The following is a 21,875-nucleotide window of genomic DNA, read 5'->3' on the forward strand; positions in this document are numbered from 1 at the left end:
TCATTGTGATGTTAGAGTGTCAATTTTAGATCTTTCCTGCTTTCTCTTGTGGGCATTTAGTGCTATAAATTTCCCTCTACACACTGCTTTAAATGTGTCCCAGAGATTCTGGTATGTTGTATCTTTGTTCTCATTGGTTTCAAAGAACATCTTTATTTCTGCTTTCATTTCGTTATGTACCCAGTAGTCATTCAGGAGCAGGTTGTTCAGTTTCCATATAGTTCTGTGGTTTTGAGTGAATTTCTTAATCCCGAGTTCTAGTTTGGTTGCACTGTGGTCTGAGAGGCAGTTTGTTATAGGTTCTGTTCTTTTACATTTGCTGAGGAGTGCTTTACTTCCACTTATGTGGTCAATTTTGGAATAAGTGCGATGTGGTGCTGAGAAGAATGTATATTCTGTTGATTTGGGGTGGAGAGTTCTATAGATGTCTATTAGGTGGTAATCTCTCTAAGAAAATAGAAAAGGAAGGAATACTTGTAATTTTTTATATCTAGAATTACCTTGACACCAAAACCAGAGAAAGTGAGTACAATAAAAGAGAACTTTAGACAAGCAAATAAAGATCAATTATGGCTGGGTACGATGGCTCATATTTATAAACCCAGGACTTTGGGAGTCCGAAGAAGGTACATCACTTGAGACCAGGAGTTTGAGACCAGCCTGACCAACATGGCAAAACCCCATCTCTACTAAAACTGTAAAAATTAGCCGGGCTTGGTGGCATGCGTCTGTAATCTCAGCTACTGGGGATGCTGACACACACGAATCACTTGAACCAGGGAGAGGGAGGCTGCAGTGAGCCAAGATCACGCCACTGCACTCCAGGTTGGGTGAGACTTTGTCTCAAAAACAATTTTTTAAAAAAAGATCGGTTGTGTTTCTATATACTAGCAATGAACATATAGACACCCCAATTTAAAACATACAACCTCTCTGCAGTTGTAGAGGTCAGACAAAATTCTAAACCATAAAGGTAATTAAAAAGTCAATTCCAATAATGTATTAAGCAGAGAACATTCACAAGAATATTGATCCTACATTTTTGTGTGGTAAAGACTGGCTGAGAAAATTTGCTAATTGTGACCACCTTTTCTTTTTTCATAAAAAATCATTCTTGCAGTGTATTTTTAACAGAGATTTTCAAGATACCTAGACTTTAGATATAACTATAATTACTATGAAATATCACTTTAAGTATCAAAAAGTCTGATTTGCTAAATTGGTTCTGTTACTTTATAATTTATTGTCCTTGGTAATAAAATTTAAATTGGTTTTTCTGATTTCTGAAGGTATAGACACTTGCAAAGAAAAGGGCATTATGATTTCTTTATTAGCTATAAGATATAAATAAGCAATGCATTTAGATTTCTTATCTTAAAATATTGCTTATGATTGAGTATTGTCTTATTATCTTACCTCAAGATGTTTTGTTATGTGAAACAATAACTCCCCTTTTTGTTTAATCTATTAATTTTGGTTGGCTTTTCTGACAGTTATGTCCAGAATCATCCTCATTCAAATTTACTCCAGATGAAATTAATGATGAATTAATTGAAAAAAGACTTTAAAATTACTGTATTTTGTTATTCTGGAGAAACAAATGAAGGAATTACTTAATACTAAAATAGAGCAATGATTACAAAATAATATGGGAAGAAATGAAACAAAAGAAGGAGTATATGAAAAAGAACAAATCAAAAGTAGTAAAATCTTAGAAATTAAGATTATTGTCATCAAAATGGAAAATAATGCTCTCCAAACTATATACAAAGAAAATTCATGAATTGGAAATTAATATGGGGAAACCCACCCAGGACATAACTCAAAAGAGCAAAGATATTTTATGTGGGAGAACTAATAAGAGACTAGAGAATAGATTGAGAGACTGACATTTGTGTGGTGTTTCAAAAAATGAGACAGAAGGGTATCAGTGAAAACTAACATCTGAAAAATTAATAGCTAATAATTATTCTAGAATTGGAGAAGGACATGAATGCTCTATTCAACATACGCTTAGACATAGTATTGTGAAATTGTAGCACATCAATGATGTAGAGAATCCCTTGAAAGACGTCATTGAGAAGATCGGTTTTATGCCAGATGACAAGGTATTTAAGGAAAATGATTATCAACATAGAGTTTTACACCTGGCTAAATTGTTATTCAAGGGTGAAGACAAATGAAAGACATCTTAAGACATACAAGGATTAAGGAATTTTACTGTCTACAGGCACCATTAAAAGAACTATTTTTAAAATGTTCTTTCACAAGAAGAAAAGTGAACCTAGAAGAAAATCATGGCATACAAGAAATGGTTGTAAGGACAGAAACTGATAAAAATAGATTGGTAAATTTAATTGTTGATGGAAGACAACTTATGCTGTTGTTTAGAAATGTAAACGAAAATCACCTAAACAGTCCGGGCGCGGTGGCTCAAGCCTGTAATCCCAGCACTTTGGGAGGCAGAGACGGGCGGATCACGAGGTCACGAGATCGAGACCATCCTGGCTAACACGGTGAAACCCCGTCTCTACTAAAAAATACAAAAATAAACTAGCCGGGCGAGGTGGCGGGCGCTTGTAGTCCCAGCTACTTGGGAGACTGAGGCAGGAGAATGGCGGGAACCCGGGAGGCGGAGCTTGCAGTGAGCTGAGATCCGGCCACTGCACTCCAGCCTGGGCGACAGAGCCAGACTCCGTCTCAAAAAAAAAAAGAAAGAAAGAAAGAAAGAAAATCACCTAAACAAAACCCCCTAACCCTCAGGGCAGCAGTGACTAGATAGTAGGGAGGTGATGCTCAATTAGCAAAGTGTGCAAAAATTTATGTTGTGTTGAGAAGAAAATAGAAATATTGAAAACTCTAGAATCTGTTAGAAAACTCTGTAATTAAATATGGACGTTCTTTAAAAAAAGAAAAATAAGAGTAATTTCAAAGAGAATTGACTACACGGTATAACTTCCAGGGGGAAAAGTAGACTAAAGACAAGGAAAGAGATTTGAGAAAGGAAAAAGTTGGTTAACAGAAAACAAAATAGATTAGCTAAAGTGAGTCTGATTATATCCGTAATCACAAAAAAGGTAAAAAACTAAAGGATTAACATAATTTGTTAAGGACATAGATTTTCAGACACTGCTTATACAAGAACTCGTATAACAAAAGCACATAGGAAGACTGAAAATAAAGGAAGAGGTATTCTAGAAAAAAAATTCACCAAAATCATGCTGAAGAGTAACATCAAATAGAATTTAAGGCAAAAGATTTAATTTGAGAAAGAGAAAAACTACATAACATTAAAGAAACAATCTGCCAAGAAGGTAATTTTCATTTTGTTAATATAATAATAAGAAGAAATATACAATTCACAACATTACAAAATGTTAAATACTGACTTTTCACAAATTTTACATATTTTCCAGTTTTTACATGAGAAATGAGGTTGCTCCCACAGACATAAGCCTTTATCATATTTTATACTTGAAATTGCTAAGCACATTTCAAATCAAAATTTTTCCTGTTAATAATTTCAAATTTGTGATAATCGTGATCAATGAGAAGCTTTATTCAAATAAGTAGGTGACAGAAATGAAAGCAAAATGTTTAGAATCATTCAAAAGCTTGCAACAATTGAAATTATATATGAAGGATCTAATAGTTATCTTTCATTAGAAAATACAATGTTGAAATATCTTGAAATTTGAAATACAGACAAATATCAAAGGTATCAAATGTTTTACATGTAGAATTTTTAACATGAGGCAGTGCTACTTCACAAATCATGCATATATTGTTAGAACAGTCACCTTGCAAATGGTCTGGGTGCCACTAAAAGGGCACATCAGCCACAAATGGAGGGAAGTGACCAAAATATGTAACACAGAGACAGGGTGCTGCTGCCAGGAGCTATATCTTCCAGGAGCCCTGACTGAGCCTCCCTGGCCCCCAACTCTACTGGAGACCTGGGCTGTGCTCCAGGTTCCTGGACACCTGGAACATGAACAAACGCCTCCTGCAATTTGGCAGACCCCTTGTTCTGGATTGGCAGCCAAGGACTCTGTAGCTGGCTGGTGATGTGGATGTCATCCCTAGGCTTAGTACATGTCATAGAGCAGCAAAGGCTGAATAAGTCTCTTGTGACTGCCACCTGGGGTGAGCTTCCTGAGCCAGGGCTGCCCTCTGAGGAACCCCAGATTATGACGCTTATGATAAGGCATTGCCCAGCTGTCCTAGGGCTGAAGAAATCAATACACCACAACACACCCATGGCCTATTCATGGCCTGCCAGCTCAGATGTTATGAAATAGAGAAGACACAGAACTTATAGAAAAGCTGACCATGTGCACATTTATACTAGAGTTATTAGCAAGTCTGCAAGTAACTGTATCATAAAGACCACACTTTCTGACCACAGTTTATTAAATTAAAAATCCTCTTCATATAGATTGCAAAAAGCAAAGGAACATGTGTTTGGAAGCTACAGATAAGTTTCTGGCCAGGTGTGGTGGCTAATTCAAGCATTTTGGGAGGGCGAGGCAGGCAGATGACTTGAGGTCAGGAGCTCGAGACCAGCCTGGGCAACACAGTGAAACCCCGTCTCTACTGAAAATACAAAAATCAGCCAGGTGTGGTGGTGGGTGCCTGTATTCCCAGCTACTCCTGAGGCTGAGGCAGGAGAATCACTTGAACCTGGGAGGCAGATGTTGCAGTGAGCCAAGATCACACTACTGCACTCCAAACTGGGCGACAGTGAGACTCCATCTCAAAAAAAATAAAATAATAAGTACATTTCTAAAGGACTTATGAGTTAAAATGAAAGCAGAACAAAAGTTACAAAATATTTAAAACTAAATGAAAATGCAAACATGGATCCATAGTTTGCCATCTACTCTTCGGAAATCTAAGATTCTGAAAACTGAAACTTCTTTTCATAACTCAGTGAGTAGCCTAATCTGAGGCTATTCAGTCTTAATTAACTCACCTTTAACAAGAGTGATGAAAAGAAGCGAGAAAAAGTACCAAGAAGTAACATTAAAACAACAACAAAAGACAGCTAAATAAGATAGAGGGTAGGCATCAGGAGAGAACAGAGGGAGTAACTTTATGCCAATTCATTTGGAAATTTGGATGAAATGAATAACTTTCTAGAAGATTATGCATTTCCAAAATCAACTCATGAGAAATAGAAAAACTGAATAAACTTTTAAAGAAATCGAATTATCTCAGTTTCCTCTCTTTCCTGGCAGATTTCCAGAAAAGGAAATATAAACAACCAATAAACATGAAAATAAGTTCAACTTTCATCATAATCAATAAAATGTAGATTGAACCTGTGTTGGGCTCACATATCCCATACATCTGATTAGTAAAAATTAAAATATGTGATCAAGCCAAATATCGGAGAGAACGTGACAAAAGTTACCATCTCCCACAATGTGGGTAGAAATTTAAATTTGCAAACCCATTTGTAAGAAATTTGGTGTATCTAGAAAACGTAGAGATGCCCTGATCAGCGCTTCCATTTTTAGGTATACATCTGGCCTAGAGAAATTTTTATACATGAGCACAAAGAAACAGCAAGGAGGCTGGGCTCGGTCGCTCATGCTTGTAATCCCAGCACTTTGGGAGGCTGAGGTGGGTGGATCAACTAAGGTCAGGAGTTCAAGACCAGGCTGGCCAATATGGTGAAACCCTGTCTCTACTAAAAATACAAAAATTGGCCAGGCGTGATGGCACACGCCTGTAATCCCAGCTACTTGGGAGGCTGAGGCGGGGAGAATCGCTTGAACCTGGGAGGCGGAGGTTGCAGTGAGCCGAGACCTTGCCATTATACTCTAGCCTGGGCAACAAGAGTGAAATTCTGTCTCCAAAAAAAAAAAAAGAAGAAGAAAGAAAGAAAGAGAGAGAGAGAGAGAGAGAAAGAAAGGAAGGAAGGAAGAAAGGAGGAAAGGAAGGAAGGGAGGAAGGAAGGAAGGAAAGAAAGAAAAAGAAAGAAAGAAAGAAAGAAAGAAAGAAAGAAAGAAAGAAAGAAAGAAAGAAAGAAAGAAAGAAAGAAAGAAAGAGAAAGAGAGGAGAAAGAAAGAAAGAAAAGAAAGAGAGAAAGAGAGAAAGAAAGAGAAGAAACAGCAAGGGAGCCAGGGTGTGACTGGAGCAGAGGAAGTGAGGGGAAGTGTGGTAGGACCCAAGGCAGAGAAGGGGGTTGGGAGCCAGGTCATGTGGGGTCTAGCAGGTCATGGGAAGGGCTTTTCCTTTTACTGGGGACCAGCTGGGGAGCTAGTAGAGGGCTCTGGGTAGTGGAGGGATGGATGTTTTAACAGGATCTCTAGCTGCTGCACTGAGCATAGCCTGTTACAGGAAGGGCAGAGGAGGGAAGCAAACCCCACCTGCGATGGTGGCTTGGATGAGGACAGTAGCAGTCATGGTGGGGTTAAGTGGTCAGGTCGTAGACGTGGCCCCAGGTCACACTACTGATGCTAAGCACTTGGGTGGCACCAGACTCACTGCCACAAACAGTCTAGTTGCGAAGGTTCCAAATTTCCAAACAGCAAACAAGTCATCTCCTCTAGTTTGTACTTATTGGAAACCAGCTTCTCCTTTTCAGGCAAGTACTTCTTTCCTGTTTCTTGTTGGAGAGAGTAGGCCACTGCTATTTCCGTTTCTGTAATTTTGAGTGTTTGGGAACAGTTTCTAAAAGTAAAGGGTGCTTGACCGATCCTAGGCACAGCAAGCATGGAGGTATCATGGAAGACAGTAGGAAAGCAGACCCCGAACCAGATCAGCAAAATCCCTAAGGATCCTGGAAAAAAAAAAAAAAGCATTTTCAGAAACAAACAATGACATTAAACAAAATAATAATAATTTGAGTTTGAATCTGGCTCCAGAAAAAAGGGACTATCCTGTAATTAGTGCTTCTTCATAAGAGGGAATCTGTTCCCTCGTGTCATTCTGTGAAAGGGAGATTCTCATTTTGCTCCGTCTAGGCACCAAGCCATTGACACTAAAGGGTTGGCTGGATATCCTGAGTTTGGAAGTTTGTGAAGAAAATAAGAAAATTGGTTGAAAAGACTCAAAGTCATTCTTTGAAATGTACAGGTTGCCAACAGTTAATTTGAACATACATCTATCAAAGAACAAATATCAAAAGGCAAGCCAGCTAGGTAATTCTGCCATTTATAACCTGAGCCTATTGCTGGCCTTTGAAGATTAGGAACATTCACCACCCTACCCCACTGGGCTGGTCTGAGCATGGATTGATGAGCAGAGCACCAGATGGATTTCAGTCTGCACCTGTCCCACTGGCAAGAGTGGCATGCTTGTTTAGGGCAACCTGCACAACCATCCATGCCCACCCCCCCTAATCCACATCTTGGTAAAACCCATAACTAAGACCAAAGAAAGATCTCTTCGTTTTGGTTCAGTCTGGTTCCTCTTTTTTAATCCTTGTAATATTCATGTTTTTTTGTCGTCTGCCGTCCTCTTTTTGCATCCCATACAGGCCATGCTAATCCACCCTGACACAGGCTAGATTTGCCACTTCCTTTTATTAAGGCTGACACACTGACTGCCAAAAGTATCTCTCTTTTTGCAGTTTTACAAAGTTCAGACTTTAAAGTAGGTGATTTTCACAACTCTCTGTGCAGTGTTCTAGCTATTTTTCCCTTGTTGGATGCTTCACAGATCTACTTTGATATAAGAACTTATGAGCTGTCTTTTCTTTTGTTATTGTCTCTACAAGATGTCTCCTTCTTCTCCTCTCTTTCCCTTTCTTGTTAAAGCCTTGGACATTCTAATTTTGAGGTGGCAGTGGGTTTAGGTTTGCCTGACTTGTGGTGAGTGAAAAAGTTCTTAATAATCATAATGATGGAATTTAAGGCTTGACCATGGATGTTGGGGATTGATAATTTGGTTTGGTATTCCACAAAATGACACTGTAGATGCAACTTTTAAGCTGCCTAACTCCACTGGCCAGGGCTGCATTGCTCTTAATTTTCTATGCAAGTCTTGTATGACTTCGTTTGAATCTACTTTCTCAGTTACTTTTCTCTTTGACCCAGACAAGTTCCATTTTTAAATCATGACTGCTTGAAGCTAGGAGGCCTGAGATTCAGTCCCTTCTCTGTCAATGAATGAGACACTGGTTCTGGCATGCTATCCCTCAGGACCTTGGTTTCCCCAAAAGTAAAGAGGGAAGATCAGGCTCTATTCCAGCTCTAACAGCCTGCGTAATTGGGGAAGTTGTCTCTTGTTATGTGCACTGTGCAATAAGGAAAGAAAAGCAGGGGAGCCATCACCCTGGATGTGTTTTCCTCTGATGTCTCGTTTGCCTGTTTCATTATGACTCTAAGGAAATGGAGTGAAAGACGGATGAGGCTACAGAAATGATGTGTCTCTCTCATCTAAAGGTTTTTTTTTTTTTTTTTTTTTTTTTTTACCTCTTTCTGTGCCCTCCCTGGCAGCAGTTCTCTAACTCGTCCTTGTTAAAGCAAGGATTGACAAGGCCACCAAGAGAGTTTCTGGTTCAGTAGCTCTGGGGTGGGTTGGGGGCCAAGGCTGCACTTCTGACATCATGTGGCTGAGACTGCTGGTCTGGGGACCACACTTTGAGAACCACTGTTCTACGGAACTAGTCTCAAAGCCAGTGACTTCTGAATTCCACAGTCTCAACTTGACCTCTTTCGCCAGCACCTGACTGGCTGGTGTTCCTAGCGTAGGAGACCCCACTGAATAAGCACCCCTTTCATCCATTTGGTTTGGGCAAGAGCACCTGTACTCAGACTAAGTGTCTCAGCCTCTAAACCACATTAAGCGGCCCAGGTATAGGCGCTGAACTCCATCTGGGCCAATGAGTGGCTTCCATGGTGACCTGGCGTAGAGACTAAGAGATTTCAGCCTCTCAGGCTGGTAACCCTCTATGATAAAAACCCTTGGCTGGTAGAAGTAAGACATAAAGAAAACTCATTCGCAGACACAGGAAGAGAGAGGCAGAGGTTAAAAGAGAAATTGAGATGAAAGAAGGAGAAAGAGATCCTTGTCGCCCCAGTCTCCCATCTCTGTCAGCTGCCCATTTTTGAGGCTCTGCTGCACCTGTCTTTGAAATCCACAAAGAGCCCCTGTACCCTTAAAATAAATTCCACTGCTGGCTTAACAAAGAGATTTTCAACTTTTCATGTGCCTCAACTCCCTTCATTAGAATACACTGCTGGATGCCGCACCCAGAATTTCTGATTCAGCAGGTCTGGGTTGGGGCGTGAGATTCTGCATTCCCAGCAGGCTGGCAGATAATGGGATGGTGCTGATCAGGGATCTGACTTTGAGAGCCACTGACTGCAGAAGTAGTCTTAATATTTCTGCTTGTATAATAAAAACTAGGGTGTCAGCAGAGCCTCCCACTCCTCTAAGAGTTCATGTAGTAGTTTAACATTTCAATTATTCAGTCCCCACAACCACCCCTGGGGCAGAGGGGGGCATTGTAATCCCTGATTTACGGATTAGAAAACCATGGCTGTGAGAGGTTAAGTTACCTGCTGACATCTCTCTCTCAGAGAGGGCAGAGCTGCAATTTGAGCACAGCACTGTATGACTTGGAAGCTCATGTTCTTAACTTGTGCTCTGTTTCACTTCCCACTGTGGCCGAACTGGATCTGTGTTGCCATCTGGACATGGCCTATGCTGAGCCCTCTACAATTTTGCTTAGGCTGGTCCTGCCTGGAGTGCTCTGTGCTATGGGCTCTGCCCAGCCATCCTTCAGAGGCCTGTCAAAGTCTTCCTCCCATGTGGAGCAGCTCCAGATTTCCTACTCTCTCTCCACTTCCTATCAAACCATTTATAACGTCTGCCTCCTTTGAGTGACCATCGCACTTTGTCTTTGTCTTACTGTCTCTTGTCTTGTCTCGGAGTCCTGTGTTTTCCCAGTTGCATGCACTGGACTGTGAGATTCTAGAAGGTGGGGACTGATCTTATTCATGTTTGGATCACCCACTCCCTCCACTCCCAGCACCTGGCTCAGTGCCTCAAACACACCCAGCACTTAGCAGATGCCAGTGAGGTTGAACTTGAAAAAGAGAGTGGTTTGTTCTTTGGTGCAGGCTGTGGCTTAGGGAGATCACCCTGCTAGATGCTTATCAGGAGTGCTCTAGGGCCGTGGGAGGAAGGGGAGGGAGGAGTGGATGTAGGAAAAGAGAGGGGGAGGCCAGGCAGTCTCAAAACCTCAGCCAACTCCACAGGGCACTCTGGGGCTAGGATGGGCCTGCAGAATTATGCAGGGACGAGGCAATGGATGAGGGCTGCCCTTGCCCCTGGAAAGCCTGACTTTGGGCAAGGTGACTCTTTTCAGCCAACATGATTCCCAAAGAAGGCTGAGAGCTTGGCGAATGTGAGCAGAACTCCAAGCACTGGGAGGATGAGCGCTTCAGTGCCAAAGGGGAGTCTAAGGATGCCACATAATGACTGCTGCATCCCTTTAAATGACCATCTTCATCCATGTGACCCTGGTGCTCCCCTTCTGCTGCCTGTTTTCTGCACCTTATACTCAACCCAGGGATTTAGGATGGCCTCTCTGGTATGGCAGATTACCCAAAACCCATCTCTCCTCCTTTCTCTGACCATGATTGTACTCAAGACAGCCTCCTTTGCAGCTAGGGGTGGCCATGTGACACAGTCCTGGCCAATGAGAGCTAAGTGGAAGTCTGCTGAGGATTCCTGGGAAATTTTCCCTTCCTGATATTGTTGTTGCCCCTTCCTTCTCCTAGTTTTTTTCTTCCTGCTTGGAATGCCATCTGGAGCCCATGTGGCAGCCACAGCATGAAAGCCTCATTTCAAAGAGATGGATGCAGCAGCTGGGGTATGTATGTGAGTTAGCAAGGCCATATTCAGTTGAGTTCCTGTGATTGGGGTTCTGCTTTATATGGGGATGGTGGGGGAAATGGGGTGCTGTGACACTCTCAGGTGCAATATACTAGAATGTCACCCACCTCTGTTGCTATGGCTATTGGGGCATTGTTCCTATATACCTGGTTATCTAGAAGCTGGAGCTGTCAGTCTTAGATTATAGGTCTTGGATTTGGGGAGTTGATGAAGAGTTTTGGAGAGTAAGGAAGAGGCACTATAGGGTGGGTGTGGAGAAGACAAGCCAGCAAGAAATAAACATAAGAAGAGGGAATGATTAGGTCAAATCACTGCTGTCCAATAATGGTCACTTCCCACCAATTCCCAGTATCACGCACACACCCAAGTCTTCCATGGGCCTTACTCAGGACTAGGGAGGGGGCATAGGAGAGATTAGGCTCTGAATCTTGCATTTCTCACTGATAAGCTGTGTGAGCTTGGGCAAGGCAGTTAACCTCTCTGAGTTTTCATTTGAAAAAAGATGCAATGTGGCATACAAATAAGAGATATGACATGAAAAACATTGAAAATAAATAGATGAGAAATGGAAGAAAACAAGTGAACACCAGATCCAGGCCACCAGGGGTGTGCTCCAAGGTTCAAAATTGCTGGATCCCCTACAACAACGTGGCTGTCAGCTGTCCAGCAACCAGTGCGAAGAGCAGAACACATCTATGTTCTGATTCTTTTTTATGTTGTTTTTTTGTTTGTTTGTTTCAAGGCAGTCTCGCTTTTGCCAGGCTAGAGTGCAGTGATACGATCTCAGCTCACTGCAACCTCTGCCTCCCAGGTTCAAGCGATTCTCCTGCCTCAGCCTCCCAAGTAGCTGGGACTATAGGCATGCGCGACAATGCCCAGCTAATTTTTGTATGTTTAGTAGAGGCAGGGTTTCACCATGTTGGCCAGGATGGTCTTAATCTCTTGACCTCGTGATCTGTCTGCCTTGGCTTCCCAAAATGCAGGTGTGAGCTCCGTGCCCTGCCATATGTTCTGATTCTTAGGACTCACAAGATCAGGCAAGGTAGTTGCCCAGTAGATTCATGGCCATTCTTGGTACTGGATTCAAGGAGAAAAATGTCTCAAAGAAAATGGGTTTTCTTTGAGAAGACACAGAAGCGATGAAGCCTGTCCTGAAGTCTTTTACATCTTGAAAAAAGTGCTTAAATAAGCTTGGAGTCCCACACTGGTGTATTAAAGGCTCTGCAAGTCTCACAGCTTCCAGAGCTTCTGGAGCACAGAAGACCATCTTTGACTTCTTCTTCCTCTTGTTCTGTTTTTCTGTAGCAGCCATTAACTAGTGTGTCCTGGAGAACAGCATGGCAACTACCGGTGCAATGTAATGAACGTCCTTAGGAAGATCCATGGAGTAAAGACAGCTTCAAAGGTCAATTTTATTTTATTTTTTATTTATTTTTTGAGACCGAGTCTCTGTTGCCCAGGCTGGAGTGCAGGGGTGCCATCTTGGCTCATTGCAATGTCCGCCTCCTGGGTTCAAGCAATTCTCCTGCCTCAGCCTCCCAAGTAGCTGGGATTACAGGCACCTGCCACCACACCTGGCTAGTTTTTGTATTTCTAGTGGAGATGGGGTTTCACTGTGTTGACCAGGCTGATCTCGAACTCCTGACCTCAGGTGATCCACCCACCTCAGCCTCCCAGAGTGCTGGGATTACAGGAGTGAGCCACTGAGCCCGGCCTCAACGGGCAATTTTAAAATAGAGCACTCCTCATCAGGGGTCGGTGGTGACAAGCTGAGTCACAGTCCGGTAAGCAGTGTTTCAAGTGGGGAGGGGAAGCCGAAGAGTGTCTCGTTTGTGTCGGCATTCAATCTCTCTTTCTGCACTCAGAGAGCAGTTCCTCGCTAAGGGACAAAGGCCATTCTTAGCACATGAGCTATTCCTTTCTTTCCTGATTACAGGAGTTGAAATTTCCCTTTCATGGTTTCCTGAAAGCAAAAGTAACATCCCTGGACATCTTGTTGGAGAGGCAATGTGTTACTTGTAAGCAAACACATACTCCCGCAGTAGGAAGGTCACGAGTAAAGGAAAGAAAGGCCTTGTGTGTTGGCCCAGGCTCATGTTGTCCATGAAGCTTTCTGTAGCAGCCCCAATTTCCACCCCTTCTCTGTTGTTTGCACACTGCCTCAGCCTTCACTTCAGACAGTCTCTTCACTCTGCCTTATTGCTTATACCAGCATTTCTCAAACTTTAACCTGCCTATAAATCATCTGGGAGTCTTGCTAAAAATGCAGATTCTGATCAGTAGCTCTGGGGAGGGGCTTGAGATTCGGCCTTTCTGATAAGCTCCCAGAGGGTGTGGATGTGGTTAGTCCATGAATTTCACTGTAAGTAAGGAAGCCTTACATCAAACCAGTTAGCACTGCTGTTCATTGCCTCCAATTGTTTCATGTCCTCTGTGCACACCATAGTGCTTAACTCAATACTGTGTCTATGGACGCTGGTTCTAAGTGTTTGGTGGGCACCATGGAAGCTATCAGAAAATCACAAAAACTAACCTGATTCTTCAGTTTCAGGAATTGGAGCTAGGATCATGGACAATTAGAGAGAAGAAAACCTCTCTGCCCCGCTCACAGCCCCAGGATGTCTCAGTTTCAATTCCTGTGTTGAAATCCCCTCTCCTCACCTGTTCTGTCACCCTTTTTGTCTTGGCTTCTGTAGAAGGATTGAAACTAACAACCTTTGAGTTTAAGTACTTAAAGTAATTTCCTTCTTGCAGTTTTTGAGTTATCTACATGATTCATCTCCCCCTTTGCTTTTTGAGAGTCTACAACTCCCTGCCCCAGCAAGCCCCCAAGCCCACTCACTCCTGGGATGCGTCACAGTTGCTTTGCCAGTTCCCTGGGACTCCCCCTTGCTCTGTGGTATCAGCCTTCTTTCTGGAATAGAGAAGCCGTGGATGCCTGCCCCATCCACATCGCACTAACCCCTTCTCTGTTGTTTGCACACTGCCTCAACTGGGGCTCCTGTGTGCCATGCTTTCTGCAGAAGAGCCTCAAGGTCATGGAGGCTGTGAACATGGGTGGGACCAAGACGCAGCTCAGAAACGGGTGGGTGCTTATTATTCCATTGCTACTCACCACCTCATTCCAAGGTCACTGAGCAACGTCTAAGGTGTCATAACTGACACATATGAATCAATGGGTGACAGGAGGAAGTGGGGACTATGCTGGGCCAGGGGCAGAGCAAATGGTTGGATAGCCAAATTGCATCTGAAGGAGTAGCTGTCACATGGAGAATCCTACACAGGGGCCAGTGGTGTGTCCTGACCCAGGTTTCTGGTTCCATCTCGTAACAGCTTAATCCACTGAAAGGGGCCTGGAAGAAAAAGTACAGACACCATCGAAATCTGTGTCCAAAATCCAGGTGATCTGTCCTTTTGGGCCACAATGCAGAGTGAGAGTCTAAAGAAACCTGAGGACATCCATCCAAGATGAGGGGAGAGGGCCTTCCACAGCTAGGCAGGATTTCAGGGCGCCCTGTTGGGCCAGAGATTTAAGGATGCCAGAGTTTCTTTTCCCTCCACAACAAAGATAGATAGCCTGACAATGTATAAAACTAAAATTTGATGGCCTGTTGTTGTAGGGGGTAGAGGGGCTTGAAAGAAAATTCATATGCTTTCTTCTTCATATTATTATTTTTTAAAGTGTGCTGAAAGCAGAGTTGCAATCTGATTGTTTAATGTAGTACAATTTGCTTTGCTAGAAGTAACCTTTTTGAGGGAAACCCGCTATCTGTGGTATGAAATCTAGTTCCTGATCTCATCAAGGTGTGACTTTCAACATATCTCTATTGGGTTGTCTGTCTTTTTCTTCCAACTTTGTAAGAACTCTATATATTGTAGATATCAATACTTTATTGGTCATCTTAGTTGCAAGTTTTCTTTTGCAAAATATTTTGAATTGGCTTTGCTGTGACCTATTTTGTTCTACAAAAGTTGAACAATTTATATGTTCAAATATGTTTACCTTTTTACATAGCTTCTGGATTTCTGAGTCCACTATTGCTGAAATAGGGAAAGACTATTAATTCTTGTATAGTCCAGAAGGTTTTTTTTTTTCCCAGATAGACTTGGCTTTTCTAGGTATATGAGCATGCAATGTTTTACCAATATTTTTCCTTCTTGTTCTTATTGCATTTGTTAGACCCTCTAAGACATTAAATTTCAATGGTGATAGCAGGAATCTATGTATGATTTCTGAACTTAATTGGCTTAGTTTTAATATTTTACCATTTGGGGTGATTTTTTTGATGATTTTTAATAACAGACTTCATCACAAAAAATTCTCCTATTTAGAATTATTATTGGGAATAATTGCTGGATTTTATACAATAATTTTTCAGTATCTATTAATGTGATCATTTGGAGTTTTATTCTACAGTTTGTTGATTGAATCCATTGAGAGAGTAGACTTCCTAAGCTGAACCACGTTTCCATGTTTGGGTAACATCACTTGACCATAGTGTATATATTTTGATATATTGCTGAATTTCATTCACCAGTGTTTTGACTATTATTTGTGGACTTACATGAGATTGATAAATAGTTGCCTTTTTTCATTCTATCTTTAAAATAGTCTGGCTTCATAAAATTGAATGGGAAGTTGTCCATCTTATACCGTGAGCTGGAATAATTTAAATATAATAAAAATTATCTGTTCTTTAAAGGGTAAGTAGAACTTAGCCGTGAAAATAGTTGGTTCTGGTACCCTTTTAAAAAGTAGATATTAGTTTACCTTTTAATTTTCCATGTTAATTGGCCTATTTATATATTCTACTTCTTTTTGGGTTTTGATAATTTACATTTTTCTGGGAGATTGCTCACTTCCTTGAGGTTCCCAGTGTGTCGCCACAGAGTAGTATGTAGAATTCATCTATGCTCTCCTTATCCTTTCCATTTTTCTATGTCTCCTCTCTCATCCTGAACATATTGACAGTTTGCAGAAAGAAAATGCTAATGGCTAACAAACATACAAACATTCTCAAGCATAGTAACTACATTAAAAATGAAATATCACTTTAGGCCCATCATATTAAATGTATTTGGAAGATGGAAATGTCTGCATAATAAACTGGCCAGTGAAGTAGGGAGAATTGAGAGGTTTTCTCATACACTGCCTGTGAAAAAGTGAAGTAAATTATCATAATTGTTTCAGCAAATAATCTAGCAGCCTCTCTTTAATTTAAGATACATCCAACCAATCCAACTCCGGGGAATCTATACCATGGAAATAAAAGTACCATGAGTGGTGTATAATAATATTTAAGTGGCGGGGGGAAGCCCCAGAAAGTGATTAATTTAAAATACTTGAAGGGCTCAATAAATGTTGGCTCGTCCGCACCCTAGAATATTATCATGCCACTAAAAAGAAAAAATTAGAACTACACCACCTGATTTGGAAGAATTTCTGCATGGTCTTATAGGATTAAAAGGTCATATGCAAAGAACTGTGTATTACGTATCATAAACAACGGGTAAAAATGCTCCATGGGTGTACTAGCTCAGAGAACATGGCCATTGTGAGACGTGGGGGCACTCGAGTTGGGAGGAGGGCTTTGGAGAGGCTGGTAGGGAGAAACAAAAAACTGTACTAAAAAGAAAAAGATACTCTCACATATGAAGCATAATATGATCCCATAAATGTAAATTTATGCATAATAATTTACATTTTTGCACAAAGAAATTAGGGGAAAATGGAGAGTTAAGTATTATGTATTGAATGGAGTGATGTCCATGATTTATAATAAAGTGAAAAATTAGAAAGTTAAAGAGAAATAAGTATCATATGACAATATATCAGTGGAAGAAAACAAAAATAACTCTGTGTGTGTGAATATGTTTGTATTTCATTTTGTTTAAGCAAGGAAAAAGGGAGAAGGGACGCTAATGCTTCTATACATCTTTATATATTAAGTTATCCCTTGAGACAACATACATGTGTTTTTTTTTCTAATCTGAAAACCATCAACAAAAGGAAGGAGAGTTAGAGGACGAGGAAGCAATACAAAATTAAAAATAAAAGTAGAAGCCAGCTGCAGTGGCTCACACCTGTAATCCCAGCACTATGATAGGAGGCTAAGGCAGACTAATCATGAGGTCAGGAGTTCAAGAACAGCCTGGCCAACATGGTAAAAGCCCGTCTCTACTAACGATACAGAAAATTAGCTGGGCATAGTGGCGGGTGCTTGTAATCTCAGCTACTCAGGAGGCTGAGGCAAAAGAATTGCTTGAACCAGGGAGGCGGAGGTTACAGTGAGCTGGGATGGTGCCACTGCACTCCAACCGCAGACGACAGAGTGAGACTCCGTCTCAAAATAAATAAATAAATAAATAAATAAATAAATAAATAAACAAACAAACAAACAAATAAATAATAAAATAAAAGTAGAAAGTAAAACTAATCACAACTTTAAAACCATTTTAATAATAAATGCTTCTGGTCTTTTTTTCTATAAAAACTTTTCAAGTCCGATTACATAGCACGGGCCAGCCCCATGGCTAGGGAGCTGCAGTGTGGATGCCAGGGACAAGGTCATCGTCAACTGCTGCACCTGGAAATGAGTTACTGAGTCCAAGGTCATGCAAGTCCATGCTCTCCCAGCGACATCAATTTCTATTGGATTTTCATTGTGAGCCAACATTCATAATCTTCAGCCTATGAACCAAATGTCAAATTTAACCATAATCAACACAACTCATACACAATAATTAAAGAAGTAAAAAGAAAAGAAGTACAGGGTGAAACAGTAGTATTTATTTCTGCAACTGATATTTAAGGCCCCTCCTCCCCTACTCATTTTATGTTCCCCTTTCTTTTGGCCACCACTTCTCTAGGTGGAGTCTGTTGAGACGGCCCAATCCGTCATTCATTAGCCATCTGAGGCATTCATAGACCTGTCTGTATAGGACTGGGGCAGTTTCTGTTAATTTCTACTTTTGGGTATACTTGTACAAGGAGCAAATAAAATATTCCCCTAGATTTCACCACCTGTATTATATATACTCTTTCAGGATATCTCTCTTTCTCTCCTTCTGCCTCCCTCCATCTCTGTCTCTCTCTCTTTCTCTGTTTGCAGTTTCTTTGGTTATGTAAGAAAACGATGGGGCCAGGTGGCATTCTCAGTTTCCAATTAGGGAGAACTTTTTGGGTCCACTTATAGAAGTATTCTCACTTGGTCACAAAAACTTTGGACCAGAAGAGCGTAAAGATGTGAAGGCAGGGTGGAACACGTGTGGTGGGTCAGCAGGTGAAGGCATGGGGCACGCCAACCCCTCTGCTCTCCACACCCATCTCTGCCTCATGGCTCCCCAACTCGTGCACTCTGGCTTTGGTTGAAAGCCTAGGTCATGTCAACCTTTCACCATCTTGTGTCAACTGGTAACTTTGCTAAATGTTTGTATAATTTTTTGAAAGTCCATTGACTTTTCGGGCACAGTAAGAAAATTAAAAACATTACACCAATGCATCTTTAGTTTTTTTTATAAGACTTCCTGTAATACCCATAGTTCTTGAATTAGCCACACAGATGTTGCTCTCTTTTTTTCTGTTTTAACTTCTTATGAGTCACAAGAGGTAAAATAGCATATACATTTTGAAAAGTACCCAATATGAAAATAGTTTTATAGGGATTCAGTGCCATTCAAAATAAGGCTGAGGTAATATGCGGTAGGAAAAATAGATAGTTAAAAAAATCTAATTTTGGCCTCAGCATTGACCTTAGCCATTGCAAGGCCAAAAAGTCAGATGCTTATATCAATTTCATTTTTTAGATTCTTGAACTTCTATATGATCAATGGGCATGTGATTGTGTAGGACACTATCTTATCAATGTATGTAACACAAGCACAGGTTTTTATTTGTTTGGTTTTTTGTTTGTTTTTGAGACAAGGTCTCACTCCTGTTGCCCAAGCTGGAGATCATGGCTCACTGCAGCCTCAACTTCCCAGGCTCAGCTGATCCTCTCACCTCAGCCTCCCACGTAGCTGGGACTAAAGGCACGTGCCATCATGCCTGGTTAATTGGTTGTAATTTTAGAAGAGACAGGGTTTGCCATGATGTCCAAGCTGGTCTGGAACTCCTGGACTCAAGCAATCCCCTGACCTCGGCCTCCCAAAGTGCTAGTATTATAGATGTAAGCCACCATGCCCTGCCTACAAGCACAGTTTTATTGTAAATAACATAATGGTAAAAAAACAAAAAACAAAAAACAAAAAAAACATAATGATTAGTTCCAAATACAAGTAAGTATTTACACGACTTACAGTGAAAAGTCTCCTTACATGCTTTATATGTTGATATTCTATCAACCAATTGAAATGTGAATATACATTGAAAATTGCAGGAGTAAAATGCTGCAAAAACTAATGGCAATATAAGCTGTCAATTTTTGTGTACAAAAAATGAGATTTTCAAGTGATAAAAAAGTAGAAAAATAGATTGGCAATTAAAACAAATATTAAGAGAAAGTGTGTGTTATCTAGGTGCTACAGAGAACACATCGTGCCAGGCATGGACCACGAGATGTTTACAAACATATAGATAACAATAACAAGTAGAATAGAGAAAAATAATTGATTACAGATATTAAATTACATCATAATTTTAATCTCTGTTGTTTGACCACGATCTTGGCTCACTGCAAGCTCCGCCTCCCGGTTTCATGTCATTCTTCTGCCTCAGCCTCCCGAGTAGCTGGTACTACAGACACCCGCCACCACACCCAGCTAATTTATTTATTTATTTATTTATTTATATTTTTAGTAGAGACGGGGTTTCACTGTGTTAGCCAGGATGGTCTCGATCTCCTGACCTCATCATCCGCCCGCCTCAGCCTCCCAAAGTGCTGGGATTACAGGCGTGAGCCACTGCATCCTGGTAAATTAAAATAACCTTTAACAATTGTGACTAAATTTTAGTTTATTTAATTCAACTTCAGCTAGTCATCTTTTCAGAAAATTTTCTATTTGAGAATTCTTCCTATCGTATGCTGATGAATTAAAAGCAGATTGTCAAGATTTCACCTCAAAATTTTCCAAACAGACTCCAGACGAACATATAGAAATATCCATGATAAACAATCTTTGATCCAGACGTACAAAGGAACATAAGTTATAAAGAAAAAAAGGAAGTGTTGAGAAAAAGGAGAGCCTCAGGACATATTTTATCTCACGAATCAAACTTTGAAACATGCTATTTCATATGAATATTTTACAAAGACACAAGCCTCGCTTTCAAAGCACTATTAAAAATACAAAGGCTAAAATGTAAACGAAAACCTTGTCACAGTGATTGCTAGAGGGTGCCACCCATCCTCAGAAGTTGAAGGATTTTGTTATCCCAGCACTTTGTGAGGCTGAGGCAGGCCCATCTCTTGAGCCCAGGAGTTTGAGACCAGCCTGGAAAATATGGCAAAATCCCTTCTCTACGAAAAATACAAAGATTAGCCAGCTGTGGTGGCATGCACCTGTAGTCCCAGCCAGTTGGGAGGCTGGGGTGGAAGGATCGCTTGAGCCCAGAAGGTCGAGGCTGCAGTGAAACATGATTACAGTACTGCACTCCAACCTGGGTGACAAAGTGAGAAGACCCTGTCTCAAGGAAAAAAAAAAAAAGAAGTTGAAGAATTCTGAGATTTGTCCGGACTATGATTTCTAGCTAGAGATGCTAGAAAACATTTGCCTGCTGTGCATTCTGCTGTGCACAGAAGGATTACAGACAACAATACTAAGTGTGCTGGTGTGGTGTCTGATGCCCCTTATATTTAGACATTCAGAGACAACCAGACAGACATCAAACCAAATGATGCAAGTGCCCTTTTACCTTTTTGCTTACAACCAGCAATTCTGCTGCATTATGCAGTGCTGTAGTTACTTTCTGAAAACACAACTGAAAGGTGTGAACAAAACATTGCATGCTCATGATTCCTAAATCACTCATAGCTTCACCGTGTGCTTCCTGTTGTCACTGACAACTACAGAATATATATTTTTATATTTTTTCATATATAAATATATATATACACACACACATACATATATATTTGAGACAGAGTCTTGCTTTTTCACCCAGGCTGGAGGGAAGTGGCACAATCTCAGCTCACTGCAACCTCCGCCTCCTGGGTTCAAGCGATTCTCCTGCCTCAGCCTCCCAAGTAGCTGTGACTACAGGTGCGCACCACCGCACCTGGCTAATTTTTGTATTTTTAGTAGAGGTGGGGTTTTACCATGTTGGCCAGGCTCATCACAAACTCCTGACCTCAGGTGATCGACCCGCCCCGGCCTCCCAAAGTGCTGAGATTACAGGCATGAACCACCACGCTGGACCTATATATATATCTTTTTAAGTTCAACAGCATAGTGGAATAATGCTGAATTGTTTGGCTTTACTTGGTTGTGAAGAGGTGTACAGGTCTTATACAAAAACAACACAGTGAATGAAGGAGGAAAAATTTATTGAATGGAAAATCAGCAAAGGAAAATATTGTATAATTGTCAGTGACAATGGGAAGCACACAGTGAAGCTATGAGTGATTTAGAAATCATGAGCATGCAGTGTTTTGTTCACACATTTCAGTTGTGTTTTCAGAAAGTAACTACAACATGGCATCATGTAGCAGAATTGCTGGTTGTAAGCTAAAAGGTAAAAGGGCACTCGCAGCATTTGGTTTTTAGCCAAAGGTAAACTATATGATATACACGAAATAGTGGACCTGGCTTGATGCACATTCATCCAAAATGTTCCAGTGGCATAGGAAGCATGACGCTTTAGAACAGCCATTTGATCAAAGAAAGTGTAATCATAAACTTTACAGATAACAGTACTGGCATTATAGAACTTGCTAACAACCAAGAGTTGCTTGTGGAAAAATAACTCGTTTACGGGAACCAGCTGAAGAAGTCATCTTGAGAGTGCAAATATTTCCGACCTGATACTGCTCTCAAGATCCTCCTCCTCCAGAAGTCTGTGTGCAGTGGAAGCCAAGATG

Source organism: Rhinopithecus bieti, unplaced genomic scaffold, assembly GCF_001698545.2.
Source record: "Rhinopithecus bieti isolate Rb0 unplaced genomic scaffold, ASM169854v2 scaffold_39746, whole genome shotgun sequence".
Taxonomy (NCBI): Eukaryota; Metazoa; Chordata; class Mammalia; order Primates; family Cercopithecidae; genus Rhinopithecus; species Rhinopithecus bieti.